We start from the raw sequence: 27,035 nt of genomic DNA on the forward strand, positions 1-27,035 counted from the left end.
GCTGGCTTTTTGCTGTGATTTACCATAAACTCCGAACAACTGCATGGTCATGCAGCTGCCTTACTGGGACAAACCAGCAAATGACAAAAGTGCAGTGACCCTCCCCTAGAAGATCACTGCAGGTTTGCACCATGTGGGTCCCTAAACTTTAGAGTTTTGAAACCCAGTTGCGTGCCTGAGATAAAACACAGGAGTACTATGCCACCTGGCAGGCAGACAACTCAGACATAGATAAGGTGAAGACAAGGATCTGATGGAAGCTGGGAACACAAGAGGGGTGATTATTCACTCTTCTGTGAGGGCTTCCTGAAGTGTGATGGGTTCAAACTCCCTGCTCCAGGGAGGAGAGAGGGGAACAAAGACATTCCCCTCCCCTGCACCTCAGCACAGACCAACTTCAGTGAACAACACAGTGCCCTGCAGTGGAGACTGGAGCTGCTTACTTTAAGCCCCGCCCCCCATGCCCTACAAGTGTATGTCTACTAGGACAGATTGGCCTGAAAATCAACCCAACAGGCCCCTTCCCCAGAAGACCAGCACAAACCCCTCACACACACCAAGTCTACTGATCATAGAGTGCTGCAAAGCTTCAGTTATAGGGGAAATAGAATTTAGCTTCTTTCCTTGGATCTAGCTTCTTTTAACAAGCAGACCAAACACACCTAGTTAAAACTTGCCACACAGTGGACAAGGTCCAAACACCTCCCATTACAGGCAAGGGGAAACTCTGCAGAGGACTTACCTGAGGATAGGAGCAACCAAAACACAACCACAAAGTGCATATAAGACCTTCACCCTATTTTTGGAACTCTTCTTAATATAGCCATTACTCTCAAGAGCACGAAAATAACAAGCTTTCCTAACAATCACACACACACACACAAAACCGTGACCTAGACAAAATAACAAGATGTAGGAATTCACCCTTAAAGAAAGAACAGGAAGAAGTAATGGCCAAGAATTTAATCAATACAGATATTAGATATATGAAACAGATGTTAAAACAACAATTATAGGGATAGTAGCTGGGCATGAAAAAAAAAGCACAGAGGACACTAAAGAATCCCTTGCTGCAGAGATTTTTAAAAAACCTAAAAACTAGTCAGGCCAAAATTAAAAATTCTATAACTGAGAGGCAAACCCGACTGGATGCCATGACAATAAGGATGGAGGAAGCAGAGAAATGAATCACTGATTTTTAGAAGATAAAATGATGGAAAATAACGAAGCTTAAAAGAAGAGGGAAGGAAAGGTATTGGATCACAAATGTAGATTTAGAGTGGGCAGAAGATATGAAAAGACACTTCTCTGAAGAAGACATCCAAATGGCTAACAGACACATGAACAAATGTTCATCATCATTAGCCATCAGGGAAATCCAAATCAAAAGCACACTGAGATACCACCTTACACCAGTTAGAATGGCAAAAATGGACAGGGAAAGAAACAACAAATGTTGGAGAGGTTGTGGAGAAAGGGGAACCCTCTTACACTGTTGGTGGGAATGCAAGTTGGTACAGCCACTTTGGAAAACAGTGTGGATGTTCCTCAAAAATTTAAAAATAGAGCTACCCTATGACCCAGCAATTGCACTCCTGGGTATTTACCCCGAAGACACAGATGTAGTGAAAAGAAGGGCCATATGCACCACAATGTTCATGGCAGCAATGTCCGCAATAGCCAAACTGTGGAAAGAGTGAGATGCCCTTCAACAGATGAATGGATCAAGAAGATGTGGTCCATATATACAATGGAATATTACTCAGCCATCAGAAAAGATGAATACCCAACTTTTACATCAACATGGATGGGACTAGAGGAGATTATGCTAAGTGAAATAAGTCAAGCAGAGAAAGTCAATCATCATATGGTTTCACTTATTTGTGGAACATAAGGAATAACATGGAGGACATTAAGAGAAGGAAGGGAAAAATGGGGGGGGGACGGGAGGGAGAGATGAACCATGAGAGACTATGGACCTGAGAAACAAACAGGGTTTTAGAGGGGAGGGGGGAGGGGAGATTGGTTAGCCCGGTGATGGGCATTAAGGAGGGCATGTACTGCATGGAGCACTGGGTGTTATACGAAAACAATGGATCCTGGATCACTACATCAAAAACTAATGATGTATTGTATGGTGACTAACATAACATAATAAAATTTAAAAAAAAATAAATAAAAAATAAATATTAAGTGTATGAAGTGAAAAATTGCCAATAAATAAATAAATAAATAAATAAAGACTATGCTGGGTTACTCCTATGTTAACAAGTAGGGGAAATAAGGAAGAACCAGCAAAGGTGGCTGAGTAGGAGCAGTGATGAGGAGAACCAAGAGGAACTGATGCCTTAGAAACAAGTGAAGAGGGGCGCCTGGGTGGCTTAGTCGTTGAGCATCTGCCTTCGGCTCGGGTCATGATCCCAGGTCCTGGGATCGAGCCCTGCATCTGGCTCCCTGCTCGGTGGGAAGCCTGCTTCTCCTCCCTCTCCCACTCCCCCTGCTTGTGTTCCCTCTCTCGCTGTGTCTCTCTCTGTCAAATAAATAAATAAAAATCTAAAAAAAAAAATGTAGATTTAGGAAACTCAGCAACTTCTTAATGCATAATAACATTCATATCATAGGAGTTCCAGAAGAAGAGAAAGAAAAAGGGGCAAAAGTTTTATTTGAGCAAATTATAGATGAAATTTTGCCTAATCTGGGGAAGGAAACAGACAGCAAAATCCAAGAAGCACAGAGAACTCCCACTAAATTCAACAGAAGCCAACCATCACCAAGACATGTCATAGTCAAATACACAAAATACACAGGAAAGGAAAGAATGCTGAAAGCAACAAGGGAAGAAAAGTCCTTAACATACAAGGGAGACAGATCAGTTTTGCAACAAATCTGTCCACAGAAACATGGCAGGCTAGAAGAGAAATGCATGATATATTTAATGTGCTGAATGGGAAGATATGCAGCCAAGAATACTTTATCCAGCAAGCCTGTCATTCAGAATAGAAGGAGAGATAAAGTGTTTCCCAGACAAACGAAAAGTAAAGGAGTTTATGAGTACTAAATGAGCCCTTCAAGAAACATTGAAGGGGTCTCATTGAGTGGGGAAAAAAGACCAAGAGCAACAAAGAATAGAAAGGAACAGAGAACATCACCAAAAACACCAACTATACAGGTAAAACAATGGCACTAAATTCATATCAACAATCACTCTGAATGTAGATGGACTAAATGCTCCAATCAAAAGACACAGGGCATCAAAATGGATTAAAAAAACAGAACCATCTATATGCTGCTTATAAGAGACTCATTTTAGACCTAAGACACCTGCAGAGTGAAAGTTAGGGAATGGAGAGTTCAGATAGGAGAGGGAAGTAATATGGCAGAGTAGTAGGGAGACCCTGGGCTTGCCTCCTCCCACAGATACAGCTAGATCAACATCAAATTATTTTGAACAACTAGGATATCAATCTGAGGATTAAGAAAACATTTTGCACAAATGGAGGGAGAGAGAGAATGGGCAGATGCAAGGTTCAGAGACATGAATTGGGAGAGAGGAAAAACCATGGTGCTGCAGAGGGGATGGAGCCCTTTTTTGGGGGGGAGAGAAGTCAGGAAGAGAGGGAGAGAGTGGGAGAGAGAGCAGGGCATAGGGCTCATGAAAGACACTGTGGTGTGGGGATCCCCTGGGTCACAGTGAAAGAGAATGTTCCCCTTCCTGAAGTACATTTGGAAGAGGGTATATTGCTTCTCCAAGGACAAAAGACCTATCCAGTGCCATCAAGCAAGTGTTCAACAGCAGGGGACAAAGGCATACTCAAAGGGCAGATAATCTGTTTGCAGCTTTTCACTATGTTTCACAACAGACTCCAGGGACCTGCACAGCAATGCAATTGCTTTTCTGGGACAGAATGGTGTCAGGTGCATGTTGTGAGCCTCTTACAGGGGAGGGGAGTGGGTCTGTACCTTGCCAAGTCTTTAAGATTTGGAATTTTGAATCCCAGCCACCAACCAGAGATAAAACGCAGAACTGTGGCACCGGGCAAGCCAACGGCCCAGGCACAGACAGGTTGAGGGCAGGGATCTGACAAAAGCCTGGGGCATAGGAGGGAAGATTGTTTGCTGTCTGCGAGGGCCTCCTGAACAGTGGTGGCCCCAAGTTCCCCTCCCTGGAGGTGAGTGCAGGTTGACAAGATCTTCCACCCCCACCCCCTCAATCAGGCCAACAGTGTGGTCAGACTTCATAGAAAAGAAAACAGCACCCCCAGTGGAGGCTGTAGTCACATACGCCAAACCATGCCCCCCGTGCCTGGCAGGGGCATCTTTACTAGGGCAGGTCTAAGCCAGAGCAGCAAGCCTCTCCCCCAGAAGACAAACGCAGGGCACCCACATGTACCAAGTCTACTGATCATAGAGTGCTCCAAAGCATCAGCTTCAGTTATGGTAGACATAAGACCAGACTTTTTATTTTTAATTCTTTTTAATTCTTTTTATTTTTTTATTTTTAAAATATTTTAATTTAATTTTTTTCTTTTTTCTCTTTGGAATCAGGCTTATAGTTTTTTTGTTCATTTGTTGGTTTGTTTGTTTAAGCCTCTCCTTTTGGAATAAGATTCTTTTTCTTCCCTCTTCTTGTGTCTTTGTTTTTCTTTGGAATCAGGCTTATAGTTTTTTGTTTGTTTGCTTTTTTTTTCCCCTTCCCTTTTCACTTTTCTTGGATCAGGCTTTTTTTTTTTAAGGCTTGTATTAACAAACAAATCAAAGCACCCCTAGTTAAAAGTCCAAACACTCCCCACTGCAAGCAAGGAGGAATTATGCAGAGGACCGAACCTGTAGGAAAGAGCAGCCAAAACACAAAAGCAGAGTACACACAGCATGCACCAGAAACACTTCCTGAAGTGCCAGGACTGAACAGTGTATGACCCCTTATTAATATAGTATTACTCTCAGGAGCATGAAACAACAAGCTTTCATAATACACAAAAGACAGAAACCTAGACATGATGACAAAATGGAGGAATTCTCCCCAAAAGAAAGATCAACAAGAAATCACAACCAGGGACTTGCTCAAAACAGTTATAAGCAATATACCTGAACAAGAATTTAGAACAACCATCAAAACAATACTAGCTGGGTTTGAAAACAGCATAGAGATACAAGAGAAACCCAAGATTCAGGGATTAAAAAACCTGAAATCTAGTCAAGGCTGAAATAAAATGCTATAACTGAGATGGAAAACCAACTAGATATAATCACAATTAAGATGGAATAAAGAGAGGAACGAATAGGTGATATGGAAGATAAAATTATGGAAAATAATGAATCTGAAAAGAAGATGGAAAGAAAGCAATTAGATCACAAATATACTTAGGGAACTCAGCAATTCCACAAAGCACAAGAATATCCATATCAGAGGAGTCCCAGAAGCAGAAGAGCAGGAAAAAGGTGCAGAAGGTTTATTTGAATAAATTATAGCATATAGCAGAGAACTTCCCTAATTTGGTGAAGGAAACAGGCATTTAAGTCCAAAAGGCACAGAGAACTCCCCTCAAAATAAACAAAAATAGATGAACACCAAGAAATAACATAGCTAAATTAGCAAAATAAATAGATAAAAAGAGAATTCGGAATGCAGCTAGGGACAAAAGGTCCTTAGCCTACAAAGGTAGATACAAAAGGTTAGCAGCAGACCTGTCCATAGAAACTTGGCAGGCCAGACAAAAAGTGGCATGAGATATTCTACATGCTAAATGGGAAAAATATGTGGCCAAGAATACTATATCCAGCAAGACTGTCATTCAGAATATAAGAAGAGATAAAAAGTTTCCCGGAGAAGCAAAAACTAAATGAGTTTGTGAACACTAAACCAGCTCTGCATATATTAAAGGGGACCCTCTGAGCAGGAAAAAGACACCAAAAGCAACAAAGACTAGAAAGGGACACAGACAATCTACAGGAACAGTGATTTTATATGTAATACAATGATACTAAATTCATATCCATCAGTAATTACTCTGACTGTAAGTGGACTAAACACTCCAATCAAAAGACATAGGGTAACAGAATGGATAAAAACAAAAACAAAAAACAAGCCCCATTGATATGTTGCTTACAAGACTCTCATTTTAAACCCAAGGTCACCTCCAGATTGAGAGTGAGAGGGTGGAGAACCATACATTATGATAATGGACATCATACTTATAACAGACAAAATAGATTTTAAACCAGACTGTAACAAGACATGAAGAAGGGCTGTCATAATAAAGCAGTCCATCCAACAAGAAGATCTAAGAAATGTAAATATTTATGCCCCCAACTTGGGAGCAATTAATAACAAACAAAGGAACTCATTGATAATAATACAATAGTAGTAGAGGAAATTAACACCCCCCTCACAGCAATGGAAAGATCATCTAAGCAGAAGATCAACAAGGAAAAAGTGGCTTTTAATGACACACTGGACAATATGGACTTAACAGATATATTCAGAAAATTTGATTCTAAAGCAGCAGAGTACACATTCTTTTCAAGTGCACATGGAACATTCTCCATATCATATACTGGGTCACAAATCAGGCCTCAACCAGTACAAAAAGATTGAGATCACACCATGCATATTTTCAGACCACAGTGCTATGAAACTGGAAGTCAACCACAAGAAAAAATTTGGAAAGATCACAGACACATGGAGATTAAAGTACATCTTACTAAAGAATGAATGGGTTAACCAGGAAATTAAAGAAGACATTTAAAAAATACATGGCAACAAAGGAAAATGAAAACACAACATTCCAAAACATTTGGGACTCAGCAAAGGCAGTCATAAGATGGAAGTAAATAGCACTAAAGGCCGTCTTCAAGAAGCAAGAAAAATCTCAAATATGCAAATTAACCTTACATCGAAAGAAGCTAGAAAAAGACAGCAAATAAAACCTAAACCCAGCAGAAGAAGGGAAATACTTAAGATTAGAGCAGAAATTAATGATATAGAAATAATAATTAAAAAAACCCAGTAGAACAGATCAATGAAACTAGGGGTTGGTTGTTTAAAAGAATTAACAAAATTGATTTAACCCTAGGCAGACTTACCAAAAATAAAGGAGAAATGACCCAAATAAATAAAATCAGGAATTAAAGAGAGATCACTAGCAACACAACAGAAATACAAACAATAATAAGAAAATATGAAAACTGTATGCCAACAAACTGGGCAATCTGGAAGAAATGGATACATTCCTAGAAACATATAAACTATGAAAACTGAAACAGGAAGAGAAAATTTGAACAGACCCATAAAAAGCAAAGAAATCAATAATCAAAAATCTCTGAACAAACAGGAGTCCAGGGACAGATGGCTTCCCAGGGGAATTTTACCAGACATTTAAAGAAGAGTTAATACCTTTTCTTCTCAAACTGTTTCAAAAAATAGAAATGGAAGGAAAACTTCCATATTCATTCTATGAGGTCAACATTACCTTGATTCCAAAACCAGACGAAGACCCCACTAAAAAGAAGTACAGGGCAATATCCCTCATGAACATTGATGCAAAAATTCTCAACAGGATACTAGATAATCGAATCCAACAGTACATTAAAAGGATTATTCGCCATGATCAAGTAGGATTTATTCCTGGGCTGCAGGAGTGGTTCAATACTAGCAAATCAATCAACGTGATATACCACATTAATAAGAGAAATGATAAGAACCATATGAACCTCTCAAAAGATGAAGAAAAATTATTTGATAAAATACAACATCTTTTTTTGATAAAAACCATCAGGAATGTAGGATAGAAGAAATATACCTCAACATAATAAAGACCATATACAGAAAAATCCACAGCTAATATCATCCTCAATGGGGAAAAACTGAAAGCTTTTCCTCTAAGATCAGGGACATGACAAGGATATCCACTCTCACCACTGTTGTTTAGCACAATACTCGAAGCCCTAGCCTTAGCAATCAGACAACAAAAAGAAATAAAATGCTTCCAAGTTGACAAGGAAGAAGTCATATATTCACTACATACAGATGACATGATACCCTTGGTAGAAAACCCTAAAGACCCCACAAGACTGTAATAAGAGCTGAAGGAAAACATTGTATCATAATTAAAGGGTCTATCTATCAAGAAGATCTAACATTTGTAAATGTTTATGCCCCCAAATTGGGATTACCCAAAATATAAATCAATTAATAACAAACATAAAGGAACTCATTGATAATAATACAATTGGAGTAAGGAAATTTAACACCCCACTTACAGCAATGGAAAGATCATCTAAGCAGAAAATCATCAAGGAACAATGGCTTTGAATGTCACACTGGATTAGATGGTCTTAACAGGTATATTCAGAGCATTTCATCCTAATACAGCAGAATACACATTCTTTTTGAGTGCACATGGGACATTCTCCAGAATAGATCACATACTGGCTCACAAGTCAGGCCTCAACCAGTGCAAAATGATTGAGATAATACCATGTGTATTTTCAGCCCACAGTACCATGAACATTAAGTCAACCACAAGAAAAAATTTGGAAGGACCGCAAGTACATGGAGGTTAAAGAACATCCTTCTAAAGAATGAATAGGTTAACTAGGAAATTAAAGAAGAAATAAAAAATACATGGAAACAAAAGAAAATGAAAACATGACAATCCAAAATATTTGGGAGCAAGAAAGTAGGTCCAAACAGGGAACTATATAGCAAAAAGGCCTACCTCAAGAAATAAGAAAAGTCTCAGATAGACAACCAAACCTTATAACTAAAGGAACTAGAAAAGGAACAGCAAATAAAGCCTAAAGTGAGCAAGAATGGAAATAATAAAGATTAGAGCAGAAAGAAACAATATAGAAACAAAAGAATATAACAGATCAACAAAACTAAGAGCTGGGTCTTCAAATAAATTAATAAAATTGATAATCTCCTAGCCAGACATCAGAAAGAAAAGAGGAAGGAAACAAATAAACAAATCATTAAGGAAAGAGGAGAGATCACAACCAACACCAAAAAAATACAAACAATTATAAGAGAATATTATTAAAATATATATATATATGACAAAAAAAACTAGGCAATCAGGAAGAAATGAACAAATTCCTAGAAACATACAACATACCAAAACTGAAATAGGAAAAATAGAAAATTTAAACAGATCCTTAACAAACAAAGAAATTAAATCAATAATCAAAAATCTCCCACCAAACAAAAGTCCAGGACCAGATGGCTTCCCAGGGGAATTTTTCCAAAAATTTAAAGAAGAGTTAATACCTTTTCTTCTCAAAAAGTTACAAAAAAATAGAAATGGAAGGAAAACTTCCAAACTCATTCAAGGAGGCCAGCAATACCTTGATTCTAAAACCAGACAAAGATCCCACTAAAAAGAAAAAAATTACAGGCCAATATCCCTGATGAACATGGATGCAGAAATTCTCAACAACATCCTAGCAAATCAAATCCAACAGTACATTAAAATAATTATTCAAAAGGATTAAGTGGGATTTATTCCTGGGCTGCAGGGTGGTTCAATATTCATGAATCAATCAATGTGATACACCACATTAATAAAGGAAAGGATAAGAATCATATGATACTCTCGGCACCTGAGTGGCTCGGCTGGTTAAGCATCTGCCTTCAGCTCAGTTCATGATCCCGGGGCCCTGGGATCGAACCCCACATCAGGCTCCCTGCTCAGGGGGGAGTCTCCTCCTCCCTCTCCCTCTGCCCATCCACCCCACTCATATTTTCTCTCTCTCTCTCTCTCAAATAAATAAATAAATTTAAAATTTTAAAAATTAAAAAAAAATAATTTAAAAAAAGAATCACATCCTCTTAATAGATGCAGAAAAAAAATTTGACAAATACAATATTCATTCTTGATAAAAACCCTCAAAAAAGTAGGTTTAGATGGAAAAATACTTTAACATCATAAAAGCCATGTACAAGGAACACAGAGAAAATATAATCCTCAATCGTGAATACTGAGAGCTTTTCCTCTTTGGTCAGGAACAAAAGAGGATGTCCACTCTCATCATTGCTATTTAACATAATACTGGAAATCTTAGCCTCAGCAATCAGACAATAAGAGAAATAAAAGGCATCCAAATCTGCAAGGAAGAAGTTAAACTTTTACTATTTGCAGATGACATGATACTCTCTGTAGAAAACCCAAAAGACTCCACCAATAAATTGCTAGAATGGATACATGAATTCAGCAAAGTTGTGGTATATAAAATCAATGCATAGAAATCTGTTGCATATCTACACACCAATAATGAAGTACCAGAAAAAGAAATCAAGGAATCAATCCCATTTACAATTGCACCAAAAGAATAAACCTATCTAAATAGTTAAAGTATCTGTACCCTGAAGATAATAGAACACTTATGAAATAAGTTGAAGAAGACACAAGGAATTGGGAAAATTTCCATGCTCATGGATTAGAGGAACAAATATTGTTGAAATCTCTATACTACCCAAAACAATCAACACATTGAATGCAATCCCTATGAAAATAACACCAACATTTTTCAGAGCTAGAAAAAACAATCCTAAAATTTGTATGGAACCACAAAAATCCCCGAATAGCCAAAGCAATCCTGAAAAAGAACAGCAAACCTGGAGGCATCTTATTCTGGATTTCAAGCTGTATTACAAAGCTGTAGTTATGAAGACACTATGGTACTGGCACAAAAGCAGACACGTAGATCAATGGAACAGAATGGAGAACCCAGAAATGGGCCCACAACTATATGGTCAACTCATTTTGACGAAGCAGGAACAAATATACAAAGGGAAAAAGACAGTCTCTTCAACAAATGGTCTTGGAAATACTGGAGACCCTCATGCAAAAGAATGAAACTGGACCACTTTCTTACACCATACACAAAAATAAATTCAATATGGATGAAAGACTTAAATGTGAGACAGGAATCTATCAAAATTCTAGAGAACATAGGCAGCAACCTGTTTGACATGGGCTGTAGCAATCTCTTACTAGACACAACACAGAACACAAGGGAAACAAAAGTAAAAATGAACTATTGGGACTTATCAAAATAAATACCTTTGGACAGCAAAGGAAACGATCAACAAAACTAAAAGGCAACCTACAAAATGGGAGAAGATATTTGTAAATGGCGTATCTGATAAAGGGCCAGAATCCAAAATCTATAAATAATTTATCAACGTCAACACCCCCAAAATAAATAATCCAGTTAAGAAATGGGCAGAAAACATGAATAGACATTTCTCCGTAGAAGACATATGGAGGGCTAATAGACACATGAAAAAATGCTCAACCTCACTCATCATCAGGGAAATATAAATCAAAACCATGATGAGTTACCACCTCACAGTGTCAGAAGGGCTAAAATCAACAACACAAGAAATAACAGGTGCTGGCAAGGATGTGGAGAAAGGGGAACCCTCCTGTACTGTTGGTGGGAATGCAAACTGGTGCAGCCACTCTGGAAAACAGTAGGGAGGTTCCTCAAAATGTTAAAAATAGAACCACCCTATGACCCAGCAATTGCATTACTAGGTATTTATCCAAGGGATACAAAAATAATAACTCAAAGGGGTGCCTGCACCCCAATGTTTATAGCAGCACTATCAACAATAGCAAAATTATGGAAAAAGCCCAAATGTCCATCGTCTGATGAATGGATAAAGTAGATGTGGGATATATATACTATGGAATATTACTCAGCCATCAAAAAGAATGAAGTCTTGCCATTTGCAGTGACATGAATGAACTAGAGTATATTATCTTAAGCAAATAAGTCAGTCAGAGAAAGATAAATACCATAAGATTTCATTCATATGTGGAATTTAAGAAAGAAATTATATGAACATACGGGAAGAGGGAAAAAAAGAGAGGGAAACAAACCATTAAGAATCAGAGACTCTTAATGATAGAGAACAAACTGAGGGTTGATGGAATGTGGTGGGTGGGTGTTGGGTTAAATAGGTGATGGGAATAAAGGAGGGCACATGTGATAAGCTGGGTGTTATATGTAATTGATGAATCAGTAAATTTTACTCCTGAAACCAATATTATACTATATTTTAACTGACTAGAATTTAAATAAAATTTGAAAAAAAAAAAGAAAAGAAAATGGCTGTGTGGTCTGCCCCATCTATTTGCTTGATGTGGTCCATTCATTCATTCAGCGGTCAGTGGTCCTGCTCCCATTCCCTTTCTGGAAATGTGATATTACCATCTCCACATGGATTACTCTATCTCATATGTTCCCTAAAACACTGACTCTGTTTTGTGAAGGGGTATGGGTCTGGGAATCTTGGACACTCTGTAAAATATGTGCATTTACTCATTTATAAAAAAAGATAGAAATCACATGTTCATATTCTTAACATTCAACATCATAAACATTTTCACTTCTTTGAGATCTTTCCGGTGCTTTGCTCATATGGATACCAATTTTTACTTCTGAAACACTCTGCCATGTTGCTTCAGGTATCACATTTTCAAAGTAAATATGTAATGGCTACATGTAAAGGCTATATAGCAGTCCACTGAGTTATTGTACTATAATTTATTAAACATTGGATTTTGAGTTTGCTGTAAATTTGTCACTATTCTGAATTACACAGTAACAACAGCATTCATTTGAACATTTTCCTTAGAATCAATTAATTCCCTGGAGTGGAATTTCTGGGCCAAAGGGGTTGAACATTTTCTTTATACCTTTGCTTTCATGCACCACATTTGCAAAAGCTATTTGTAGAGTTATAGACTTTTTACGGAAATGTTTTCAGGGTCAATTGGCATTCTCTCTGAAGATTTAAAATTTATTTAAGCAAACTGTCTGCTAGAATCTCTGAGAGGTTTCTTTTTTTAAAAGATTGTATTTACTTACTTGACAGAGAGATAGTACAAGCAGGGGGAGTAGCAGAGAGAGAGGGAGAAGTAGGCTCTCTGCTAAGCAGGGAGCCTGGTGTGGGGCTTGAACCCAGGATCCCAGGATCATGACCTGAGCCAAAGGCAGATGTTTAACTGACTGAGCCACACAGGCATCCCATCTTTTTTAACCTTTTTATGCATTCATCTACTCTTACCCCAACTCTGGGAATCTATCTCCTCTTCAGGACTCAAACCCCCTTGTGGCTGAAGTCAATCTTTAATCCTAAGGTGAGAGGCTTGGCTAATTTCCAACTAGAGGAGTTCTAGACCAAAACAATGCAAAACAAAACAAACAACACACGCGCACACACACACACACACACACACACACACACACAACAAAACAAAACAAAACAAAAAAACCAACCAACTAACAAACAAAACAAACAAAAAACACCAGATTCTTTAGCAGTGTATATAAAGCCTGAGGGGTACCCAGCCTTGCCTATATGAACAAAGCTTTTCCAATCAAATGGGGAAGAAATAGGTAGCTAAATTGTTCTGTTTTTTATATAAACCATTCAGTTTACATGCATGGAAGCTTAGAAGGTAGGAAATTAGGTTGAATATGATAGATTGGCTTAATGGACCAGAAAACATTCTCTTGACCATGTTGAAGCTTGGTATATTCATTGAAAACCACACTATTCTGTGGCGCCTGGGTGGCTCAGTCATTAAGTGTCTGCCTTCACCTCAGGTCATGATCCCAGGGTCCTGGGTTCGAGCCCCGCATCAGGCTCCCTGCTCAGCGGGAAGCCTGCTTCTCCCTCTCCCACTCCCCCTGCTTGTGTTCCCTCTCTCGCTGTGTCTCTCTCTGTCAAATAAATAAATAAAATCTTAAAAAAAGAAAACCACACTATTCTGATTGCACCAATTTTTCTCTCTTTTCATCCAGATATTTGCTGTTGTATAGTTCCTGCCTAGGAGCAGGGAGGTAATATATGTTGATGCATTGACATAATTTTGCATTAAGAAATCTGAAATTACAATTAAAATCAATAAGAAATTATAATGCTGTAATGAACAGGAATGGTGAGGTGAAGGGAGAAATTTTAATAACTGAAGAAACCACATTGCAACACTGTCAATTCTTTATAATAACATTGGGCCAATAAACATGATTAATACTAGAAAGCGGAAAAATCTGAAAGACCAATTGCTGAGCAAAAACAGAACTTCTCTATCTTTTTAACACTATGGCCAAGATATGAATTACCTTACCATTCCAGAAGTGTACATTATAAAATGATGAGCAAAACATTGACCAAGAAAGGTACATTTAGAAGGCACTATATTATATCATTGATATTAATATGGCATTGTACAATCACAGCAGCAACAGCATACAGCAATGTTAGAACTAACATTATGTCAATATTTTATAAACTAAAAATCTTTAATCCACATTTAATATTAAAGGGTATGTTACAACTCAATACCTAAAAATCAAATTATGCAAATAATGCAATTAAAAAATAGGCAAAAGACAAGAATAGACATTCCTCCAAAGAAGACATTCATTTGGCCAATAGACACATAAAAAGATGCTCACCATCACTCATCATCAGGGAAATGCAAATCAAAACCACAATGAGATTTCACCACATACCTGTCAGAATGGCTAAAATAAAAAAAACAGGAAATTATAAGTGTTGGTGAGGATGTGGATAAAAATGAATTCTCTTGCACTGTTGGTAGGACTGCAAATTGGGGCAGCCACTGTGGAAAACAGTATGAAGTTTCCTCAAAAAATTAAAAATAGAACTACCCTATAATCTAGGAAAGACTATGGGGTATTTACCCCAAAGAATACAAAAACACTATTTCAAAGCGATACATGTACCTGATGTTTATAGCAGCATTATCTACAATAGCCAAATTATGGAAACAGCTCAACTGTCATTGATGAATGGATAAAGAAGATGTGGTATACACACACACACACACACACACACACACACACACACATGAAATATTATTCAGCCATCAAAAGGAATGAAATCTTGCCATTTGTCATGACGGGGATGGAGCTAGAGAGTATAATGTTAAGCAAAATGAGTCAGAGAAAGACAAATACCATATGATTTCACTCATATGTGGAATTTAAGAAAGAAAACAAATGAGCAATGGGGAAAAAAAAGAGAGACAGACCAAGAAAGAGACTTTTATTTATAGACAACAAATTGGTGGTTACCAGAGGGGACAGGGGTGGAAGCATAGGTTAAATAAGTGATGGGGATTAAGGAGTGCTCTTGTGATGAGCACATATTTCAAATAAACTTGAATAGAAATATTTTTTAAAATCTTACTAAAGGATTCCAAGGTGTTTTATGTATGCTTTGTTGAGAGTTTTAGATGAATGTTTTCCAACAGCTCTCTTCTTTTTAACTGCTATGTTAAAAATGATAGGAGGAGGGTGGTTACCAGCTATTCCCATCTTCACTGAATATAACTATAAGAAATTACCCTGCACTCTGAAGGCAACTGTAGATGAAGTGACTGACCAAGGAGTGTAGGACACCTTGATAATTTGAAATATGTAATGTATAAAACATTAGAATAATACCTAATATACCATTTATTATTTTATTTTATTTTATTTTCATTTTATTTCATTTTCATCATGGTAAGTGTATCTTTAATCCCTATCCCCTATTTCCCTCTTTCTCCTACCCACCTCCTCTCTGGTAATGATCAGTTTGGTCTCTATAACTGAGAGTCTGTTTCTTGCTTTTTCTCTCTCTCTCCCTCCCTACCTCTCTCTTCCCCTTTGCTTATTTAGTACATCTGATTTTAACATCCACTGCCCTTAAAGCTAAAAAATTATTTTTACCAATCTAATCTAGGGCCAAACTTTTTTTTTTTTTTTTTTACCACTGTGTGGAGGGCTTGGATATCCGCTTGCCTTTTTCTGTCATCTATCTATCTATCATCTATCTATCTATCATCTATCTATCTATCTATCTATCTATCTCTAAATATATTAGTGTCCTAGGGGTACCATAAAAAATATGATATATTATAGACAGAATGCTGTGTTCCCCAAAATTCATTAGTTAAATCTTTTCTTTTTTTTTTTTAAGAGAGAGAGAGAGAGAGCATGCATGAGCATTGGAGAGGGGCAGAGGGAGATAGATAGAGAGAATCTTAAGCAGGCTTCATGTCCAACATGGAGCCCAATGTGGGGCTCCATCTCATGACCCTGAGATCATGACCTGAGCCAAAATTAAGAGTCAGACACTTAACCGACTGAGCCACCCAGGTGCCCCTCATGTGTTAAATCTTAATCTCCAATGTAATAGTATTCATAGGTCAGGCCTTTAAGAGGTCATGAATGGGATAAATGCCTTCATAAAATAGACCCCAAAGAACTCCTGAGATCCCTTATGCCATGGGAGGTCACAGTGAGAATATAGCTATCTATGAACCAGAAAGTGGGTCCTCAACATACACTGAATCTACCAGTCTATGATATTTTTATTATGTTGTTTTTGCTATGGCAGCCTAAAAGGACTAAGACAATACAGAATGATCAGTTAAATAACACAAATTTATATTCACACAGTTTTGAAGGCAGAAGTCCAAGACCAAAATGTCCGCAGGTGTGGATTCTCCTGAGGCCTCTCTTCTTGTGTCATTATATGGTCTTTCTTCTCTGTGCACACATCTCTGGTACCTCTTTGTATGTAAAAATTTCTTCTAAAAAGAACACCAGTCAGATTGGATTAAGGCCCACTCTAATGGCCTCATTTTGACTTAAACATTTTTAAAGATGGTAGCTCCCAAAATGGTCACATTCTGAGGTATTGAGAGTTAGTGCTTCAACATATGAATGTTGGAGAGACACAATTCAGCCCATAACACTAGAGTATGCACACTTTACTGAACCAGATCATACTCATTTTGTTAGGTAATTGCTCTGGTAAAGAGGAGAAAAACTGGGTAGCATTTCAACAAAGCATGTCTAAGAAACCAAGTAGGCCATGGCTTAGGGAAGATAGAGAAGTCTCATCAAAGCCTTCACCTTTACTTCAAGAAGATTTGTGTTAATTATAAACCTAAACCAACATAGTCCTAAGTAGAGAAAGATAATGCAGGAAGTGCAGCAAATCTGATGTGATAATGGAAAGATGGCAAAGGAGGAAAATCCTGAGCTAACCCAGTCCCATGTTTACAACTAGGTATCATCCATATCCAAGTCAATAAGCCAGAGAGTGATTCAAAGACTGATAGAACAAACTCCACAACTAAATACAGAGAAGAAGTTGCATCTGAAAGTTTAGGACAGTCAGAAAGGTGGAGGAAGACTGCCTGCAAAATAGAGGGAGCTGCTTGCAGGGAGAAGGCAGGGAAATGGGCCCTCATACCAGGTAGCTCACATGGGGAAGATTAACCCCCATAAAGTTTGGCTTTGAAAACCAGAAGGGCTGAATCCCATGAGTTTGTACAACCAGTGGGACTTGGACCCTGGAGCTTTAAAAGTCAGCTGACTCAGCATTGGGCTCCCTGGGAGGGTGAATGATAGCAGGGTCACCACCCTTAAAGGCACAGCAGCCTGCACAAAAAGGCAACATAAAAAGAGTAATTTACACAACACTGGGGGCAAATGGGAGACAGATCTGTTCATACTGATTTTGGAGTGTGTTGGGGGACTTCTTTGAAAATGAGGGAGCTGGCAGGCACCATTCACCTCACCTGCCCCCTAGCATAAACAAAGGGCCACCTGTGGGTGGCTGAGCAACATAGACACTTTCTACCTAACACACTAGCAATGCACCATGCCCATGAATTCTCTTGAGGACTCACCCAGTCCAAGCCTGCTAACTTCAGCTCTAGGCTCACAGAAATTTTTGTTAAGCTGCACATGCATCACATGCAGCTGCCAGGTACACAGCTGCCACAATGTGCTATGCCAAACAACTTGCAGCACCAACCCACATCAATGCACCATGTCCAGGTGCATCCAGCCATTGCCAAGCTCATTGCCCACCCTCAAACCCACAGCCACACTGGTGTACAGACCCCAGCAGTCACAGTGCTTGGGGATATCAGCATAGGACTAAAAGCTCAGCACAATTTTTTTCTAACAATGCTGCCTCAATCCCAAATTCCCCAGCAGGCATGCCCTCTCAAAGTTGGACTTCCTGGGTCCCACTAACATACAGAGAGAAAGCACAGCCCACAATAGGCAGAGAGTCAGTGCAGATGATTGCACTGGAAAGAAAATTGATTCAGACACAAGAGCAGGACATAAGCAACATGCATATGATACTCTCCTGAAGTGTCACATTCTGGTGAACAGGGGACACTGCACTGTGGGGCATTCCAGGACCTCTTCTTCATAAAGTCTCTACTTTCAAGAGCAGCAGACATAATTGCCTTTCTTTAAAAAAAAAAAAAGATTTTATTTATTTATTTGACAGAGAAATACAGCGAGAGAGGGAACACAAGCAGGGGGAGTGGGAGAGGGATAAGCAGGCCTCCCATGGAGCAGGGAGCCCAACGTGGGGCCCAATACCTGGACCCTGGGATCATGACCTCAGCCAAAGGCAGATGTTTAATGACTGAGCCACCCAGGCACCTCCATAATTGCCTTCCTTAACACAGATAAACAGAGAAACAAACTAAATGATGAGACAGAGAAATTTATCCCAAATGAAAGAACAAGATAAGGCATGGCCAGATATCTAAGTGAAACAGATTTAAATATCATGTCTGAGAATTTAAAGCAATGATCATAAGAATACTCACTGAACTTGAGAAAAGTGTGGAAAACATGAGTGAGACCTTAACACAGAGATCAGGAATAACATAGCAGAGATAAAGGGCTCAATAAACAAAATGAAAAACATATTTCCTGGAGTGAATGGCAGCTGGACAAAGGAGAGGAATGAATTAATGACATAGAGACAGAGCAATAGAAAGTAACCAACTGAACAAAAGAGACAAAAAAAGCATTATACAAAATGAGAACAGATTTAAGGAACTCAGTGACTCCATCAAATATAATAACATTCATATTATAGGAATACCAGAAGAAGAGAGAGCAAAGGGGGCAGAAAATTTATTTGAAGAAACAATAGCTGAAAATTCCCTAATCTGGGGAAGGAAACAGACATCCAGATCGAGGAAGCAGAGAACTCCCAACAAAATCAACAAAAGCAGACCCCACACCAAGACATATTGTAATTAAATTGGAAAAATATAGCAAAATAGCAAGACAAATGAAGACAGTAACTTGCAAGGGAAAGCCCATAAGGCTAGCAGGAGATTTTTCAGTAGAAACTTGGCAAGCCAGAAGGGAGGGGCATGATATAGTCAGCGTGCTGAAGGGGAAAAATCTGCAGCCAAGAATACTCTATTCAGCAAGGTTATCATTCAGAATAGAAGGATAGATAGTTTCCCAGACAAACAAAAACTAAAGGAATTCATGAGCACTAAACCAGACCTGCAAGAAATATTAAAGGGGACTGAGTAGAAAGGAGAGACCAAAAGTGACAGTGTAAAGCTAGGAAACACAAAAGTAGTAAAAATGAATATTATGTAAAAAACCAGTTAAGGAACTCACAAAATAAAAAATATATAAAATATAACAACATACACCTAAAACATGGGGAGGAGAGGATAAAGAATGGATTTTAACTTGAATGACCATCAACTTAGACTCCTATATGTAGAAGAGGTTAAATACAAACTTAATGATAACCATATAACAAAAACCACTAATAATATGCAAAGAATAAAGAGAAAGAAATGCAAATATATTACTAATGAAAATCAGCTAACCACATAACAAAGAAAGAAGAAAGGATCAGAGAAAATCTTCAGAAACAATGGCAAAACAAATATTAAAATGACAATAAACATGTATCTATCAATAATTACTTTGAATAGAAATGGGATAAATGCTCCAATAAAAAGGCATAGGATGTCATAATGGATTAAAAAAAGCAAGAGGATATATGTGCTGCCTACCAGAGACTCATTTTAGATGTAAAAACAAAAACTATAACATGAGACAAAGGAGGACACTATATAGTAAAAACGGGACAATCCAACAAGAAAATCTAACAATTGTAAATATTTATGCACCGACATAGTAGCAACCCATGCATAAAAGAGTTAATAACAAACATAAAGAACTAATCAATAATAATACAATAATACTATGGGACTTTAACACCCCACTCATATCAAGGGACAGATCATCCCAACAGAAAATTAACAAAGAAAAAATGTCACTGGACAGATGGATTGAACAGATATATTCAGAGCATTCCATCCTAAAACGGCAGAATACACATTTTTTCAAGTGCCCATGAACATTCTCCAGAAGAGAACACATATTAGGCCACAAAACAATCCTCAACACATTCAAATGATTGAAACCATAGCATATGTCTTTTCTGACCACAACGCTACGAAACTATAAGTCAACCAAAAGAAAAAATCTGGAGGGGAGGAGCAAGATGGCAGAGGAGTAGGAGACCTAAATTTCCTCTGGTCCCAGGAATAAAGCTAGATAGGGATCAAACCATTCTGAACACCTAAAACCTCAACAGGAGATCGAAGAAAAGAATAGCAGCAACTCCCTGAATGGAAAAGCAACCACTTTCTGGAAGGTAGGACATGCGGAGAAGTGAATCCAAGGTGATATTTGGGAAGATAGACGGCGGGGGAGGGGGCCTCTGTCAGCCACTACCGGCAAGTGATAGAGCAGTGGAGCACAAAATCGGAAATTTTAGAAGTCGGTTCTGCTGAGGGACGAAGCTCCAGTGGCTAAGCAGGGGGTGGAACACTTGCTAGGACAGTGTGGTCTCAGGACCCTCAGGGTTACAGAAAGACCAGGGGTGCCTGAGTGTGGCAGAGCTCCCAGGTATTGGAGCAGGGGACCTGGCTGCAAAGACAGAGCCGAGGAGTGATCTCTCAGCTCAGGGTTGCCATAAACTGTGATCTGTGGCACAGTCAGGCCACTGCACTTCCAGCAGGGACCCAACAAGTGGCAGATCCGGGGAGACTCCCCTTCTTCCCCCGGGAGGAGCAGTGCAGGAGCACACCACAGGAATCTGCTGGGTTTGGAGACTCCACATGGGGTCATGAGCCAGAGATAGAAACACTCGGTCACAGGCCGGGTGAGCATGGAGTGTGGCCAGAGACTTGGGAGATGAGAGTGATTGACTGCTTTTCTCTAGGGGCTCACTGAGGAGTGGGGCTCCGAGTTCTCGGCTCCTCCAGGGTGGAGATTGGGAGGCCACCATTTTATTTTTTTATTTTTATTTTTTTTAAGATTTTATTTATTTATTTGACAGAGAGAGAGACAGCAAGAGAAGGAACACAAGCAGGGGGAGTGGGAGATGGAGAAGCAGGTTTCCCGCTGAGCAGGGAGCCCGATGCGGGGATCGATCCCAGGACCCTGGGATGATGACCTGAGCCGAAGGCAGACGCTTAACGGACTGAGCCACCCAGGCGCCCTGGGAGGCCACCATTTTACTCTCGTCCTCCAAAGCTATACGGAAAGCTTGCAGGGAACAAAAGCTCCCGAGAGCAAACCTGAGCAGATTACTTAGCCCGGCCTGAGACAAGGGCGGGGCAATTCCACCTCCGGCAAAGATATTTGAGAACCACTGTAACAGGCCCCTCCCTCAGAAGATAGTAAAAACAGCCAGCCAAGACCAAGTTTACCAATCAATGAGAATGGCAGAACTCCAGAACGTGGGGAATACTGCACATAGAATTCATGGTTTTTTCCCCATGATTCTTTAGTCCTTCAAAGTTAATTTTTTTAATTTTCTTTTTTTTCTTTTTCTTCGTTCTTTTTTTTAAATTTTTCTTTTTCCCTTTTTCAACCAACATCTTATCAATCCCTTTATAAAAATCTTTTTTATTTTTCATTTTTAGAGTCATATTCTATCCCCTCATACTAGTTAACCTTATTTTTGGTATATATATAAGTTGTTCTCTCTTTAAAATTTTGGGATACAGTTTCTTTGAACAGACCAAAATATATCCTAAATCACCAGTGTATGGCTTTGTTCTACTCTCCTGCCCTATCACATTCTCTCCCTTTCTTTTTTTAAATCCTCTTCTTCTTTTTTCAACCAACTTCTTATCTTATCAATTCCTTTTATAAAATCTTTTATAATTTTCATCTTTACAATCATATTCCATCCCTCATCATATTTACCATTATTTTGTACATATGTAAGTTTTTCTTTCTTTTGAATTTTGGGAGGCACTTTCTTCTAACAGACCAAATACACCCAAAATCTAATGTGTGGCACTGATCTATGCACCAGCCTGATTATATTTGACATTTTCTGGTTTTTTGTTTGTTTGTTTGTTGTTGTTATTGCTTTTAACTTCTTCTTTTTCTTTTTTTATTTTTTCTTTCTTTCCCTTTCTTTTCCCCCGGTTTCAGGTCTCTTCTGATTTGTTTAGTGTTTTTCTGGGGTTGTTGTTACCCTGTTAGCATTTTGTTCTCTCATTCATCTATTCTCCTCTGCACAAAATGACAGGACGGAAAAAAATCACCTCAAAAAAAAAGAACAAGAGGCAGTACCGACTGCCAGGGACTTAATCAATAGGGACATAAGTAAGATGTTGGAACTAGAGTTCAGAATGACGATTTTAAAGATACTAGCTGGGCTTGAAAAAAGCATGGAAGTTATTAGAGAAACTCTTTCTGGAGAAATAAAAGAAATAAACTAACCAAGTCAAAATCAAAAAGGCTATTAATGAGGTGCAATCAAAAAAGGAGGCTCCAACTGCTAGAATAAATGAGGCAGAAGAGTGAATTAGTGATATAGAAGACCAAATGATGGAAAATAAAGAAGCTAAGAAAAAGAGAGATAAACAACTACTGGATCACGAGGGCAGAATTCGAGAGATAAGTGATACCATAAGATGAAACTGTATTAGAATAATTGGGATCCCAGAAGAAGAAGAAAGAGAGAGAGGGGCAGAAGGTATATTGGAGGAAATTATAGCAGAGAACTTCCCTAATTTGGGGAAGGAAACAGGCATTAAATTCCAGGAGGCACAGAGAACACCCCCTCAAAATCAATAAAAATAGGTCAACACCCTGACATCTAATAGTAAAACGTACGAGTCTCAGAGACAAAGAGAAAATCCTGAAAGCAGCTCGGGAGAAGAGATCTGTAACCTAAAATGGTAGAAACATTAGACTGGCAACAGACCTATCCACAGAGACCTGGCAGGCCAGAAAGGACTGCCATGATATATTCAGAGCACTAAATGAGAAAAATATGCAGCCAAGAATACTATATTCAGCTAGGCTGTCATTGAAAATAGAAGGAGAGAGAAAAAGCTTCCAGGACAAACAAAAACTAAAGGAATTTGCAAACATGAAACCAGCCCTACAAGATACATTGAAAGGGGTCCTCTAAGCAAAGAGAGAGCCTAAAAGTAACATAGACCAGAAAGGAACACAGATAACACACAGTAACATTAACCTTACAGGCAATACAATGGCATTAAATTCACCAAATCATACTTAAAGGGTCTATCCAACAAGAAGATCTAACAATTGTAAATATCTATGCCCGTAACATGGGAGCAGCCAATTATATAATCCAATTAATAAGAAAAGCAAAGAAACACAGTGACAACAATACAATAATAGTGGGGGACTTTAACACCCCCCTCACTGAAATGGACAGATCTTCTAAGCAAAAGATCAACAAGGAAATAAAGACTTTAAATGACACACTGGACCAAATGGACTTCACAGATATATTCAGAACATTCCATCCCAAAGCAACAGAATACACATTCTTCTCTAGTGCCCATGGAACATTCTCCAGAATTCATCACATCCTAGGTTGCAAATCAGGTCTCAACCAGTACCAAAAGACTGGGATCATTCCCTGAATATTTTCAGACCACAATGCTTTGAAATTAGAACTCAATAACAAGAGGAAAGTCGGAAAGAACTCAAATACATGGAGGCTAAAGAGCATCCTACTAAAGAATGAATGGGTCAACCAGGAAATTAAAGAAGAATTTAAAAAATTCATGGAAACAAATGAAAATGAAAACACGACTGTTGAAAATCTTTGAGATGCAGCAAAGGCGGTCCTAAAAAGAAAGTATATAGCAATACAAGCCTTTCTCAAGAAACAAGAAAGGTCTCAAACACACAACTTAGCTCTACACCTAAAGGAGCTGGAGAAAGAACAGCAAATAAAGCCTAAACCCAGTAGGAGAAGAGAAATAATAAAGATCAGAGAAGAAATCAATGAAATAGAAACCAAAAGAACAGTAGAGCAGATCAACCAAACTGGGAGCTGGTTCTTGAAAGAATTAACAAGACTGATAAACCCCTGGCCAGACTTATCAAAAAGAAAAGAGACAGGACCCAAATAAATAAAATCATGAATGAAAGAGGAGAGATCACAACCAACACCAAAGAAATACAAACAATTATAAGAACATATTATGAGCAGCTATATGCCAGCAAATTAGATAATGTGGAAGAAATGGATGCATTCCTAGAGATGTATCAACTACCAAAACTGAACCAGGAAGAAATAGAAAACCTGAACAGACCTATAACCACTAAGGAAATTGAAGCAGTCATCAAAAATCTCCCAACAAACAAAAGCCCAGGGCCAAATGGCGTCCCAGGGGAATTCTACCAACATTTAAAGAAGAATTAATACCTATTCTTCTGAAACTGTTCCAAAAAACAGAAATGAAAGGAAAACTTCCAAATTCGTTTTATGAGGCCACCATTACCTTGATCACAAAAACAAAGACCCCCATCAAAAGAAGAATTACAGACCAATATCCTTGATGAACATGGATGCAAAAATTCTCACAAAATACTAGCCAATAGGATCCAACAGTACATTAAAAGGATTATTCACCATGACCAAGTGGGATTTACCCTGGGCTGCAAGGTTGGTTCAACATCCACAAATCAATAAATGTGATAGAATACATTAATAAAAGAAAGAACAAGAACCATATGATCCTCTCAATAGATGCAGAAAAAGCATTTGACAAAGTACAGCATCCTTTCTTGATCAAAACTCTTCAGATTGTAGGGATAGAGAGTACATAACTCAATATCATAAAAGCCATCTATGGAAAACCCAGAGCGAAGATCATTCTGAATGGGGAAAAACTGAGAGCTTTCCCCCTAAGGGCAGGAATGCGGCAGGGATGTCCACTATCACCACTGCTATTCAACATAGTATTAGAAGTCCTAGCCACAGCAATCAGACAACAAAAAGAAATAAAAGCCATCTGAATTGTCAAAGAAGAAGTCAAACTCTCACTCCTTGCAGATGATAGGATACTTTATGTGGAAAACCCAAAAGACTCCACCCCAAAACTGCTAAAACTCATACAGGAATTCAGTAAAGTGGCAGGATATAAAATCAATGCACAGAAATCAGTGGCATTCCTATTCACCAACAACAAGACAGAAGAAAGAGAAATTAAGGAGTCGATCCCATTTACAATTGTACCCAAAACCATAAGGTACCTAGGAATAAATCTAACCAAAGAGGCAAAGAATCTGTACTCAGAAAACTATAAAATACTCATGAAAGAAATTGAGGAAGACACAAAGAAATGGAAAAACGTTCCGTGCTCATGGATTGGAAGAACAAATATTGTGAAGATGTCAATGCTACCTAGAGCAATCTACACATTCAATGCAATCCCTATGAAAATACCATCCACTTTTTTCAAAGAAATGGAACAAATAATCCTAAAATGTGTATGGAACCAGAAAAGACCCAGAATAGCCAGAGGAATGTTGAAAAAGAAAAGCAAAGCTGGTGGCATCACAATTCCGGACTTCAAGCTCTAATACAGTGCTGTAATCATCAAGACAGTATGGTACTGGCACAAAAACAGACACATAGATCAATGGAACAGAAGAGAGAGCCCAGAAATGGACCCTCAACTCTATGGTCAACTAATCTTTGACAAAGCAGGAAAGAATGTCCAATGGAAAAAAGACAGTCTCTTCAACAAATGGTGTTGGGAAAATTGGACAGCCACATGCAGAAGAATGAAACTGGACCACTTCCTTACACCACACACAAAAATAGACTCACAATGGTTGAAAGACCTAAATGTGAGAGAGGAGTCCATCAATATCCTATAGGAGAACACAGGCAGCAACCTCTTCGACCTCAGCCGCAGCAACTTCTTCCTAGACACATTGCCAAAGGCAAGGGAAGCAAGGGCAAAAATGAACTATTGGGACTTCATCAAGATAAAAAGCTTTTGCAAAGCAAAGGAAACAGTCAACAAAACCAAAAGACAACCGACAGAATGGGAGAAGATATTTGCAAATGACATATCAGATAAAGGGCTAGTACCCAAAATCTATAAAGAACTTATTACACTCAACACCCAAGGAACAAATGATCCAATCAAGAAATGGGCAAAAGACATGTACAGACATTTTTCCAAAGAAGACATCAACATGGCCAACAGACACATGAAAAAGTGCTCAACATCGCTTGGCATCAGGGAAATCCAATCAAAACCTCAATGAGATTCCACCTCACACCAGTCAGAATGGCTAAAATTAACAAGTCAGGAAACAACAGATGTTGGCGGGGATGCAGAGAATGGGGAACCCTCCTACACTGTTGGTAGGAATGCAAGCTGGTGCAGCCACTCTGGAAAACAGTGTGGAGGTTCCTCAAAAAGTTGAAAATAGAGCTACCATACAACCCAGCAATTGCACTACGGGTATCTACCCCAAAGATACAAATGTAGTGATCCGAAGGGGTATGTGCACCCCGATGTTTCTATCAGCAATGTCCACAATAGCCAAACTATGGAAAGAGCCAAGATGTCCAACAACAGATGAATGGATAAAGAAGAAGTGGTATATATATACAATGGAATAATATGCAGCCATCAAAAGGAATGAAATCTTGCCATTTGCAATGACTTCGATGGAACTGGAGGGTATTATGCTGAGCAAAATAAGTCAATCAGAGAAAGTCATGTATCATATGATCCTACTGATATGACGAATTCTTAATCTCAGGAAACAAACTGAAGGTTGCTGCAGTGGTGGGGGGTGGGAGGGTTGGGGTGCCTGGGTGATAGACACTGGGG

The 27,035-nt window shown here is 38.6% G+C and overlaps 1 protein-coding gene across 5 annotated transcripts in view; it reads right to left on the reverse strand.

Moving 5' to 3' along the window:
- The window catches only part of DACH2 (dachshund family transcription factor 2), an 890,246-nt gene that overhangs the window by 168,765 nt on the left and 694,446 nt on the right, over positions 1-27,035 (reverse strand). The window lies entirely within an intron of this gene.

The sequence above is a fragment of the Halichoerus grypus genome, chromosome X (genome assembly GCF_964656455.1).
Source record: "Halichoerus grypus chromosome X, mHalGry1.hap1.1, whole genome shotgun sequence".
Lineage (NCBI taxonomy): Eukaryota > Metazoa > Chordata > Mammalia > Carnivora > Phocidae > Halichoerus > Halichoerus grypus.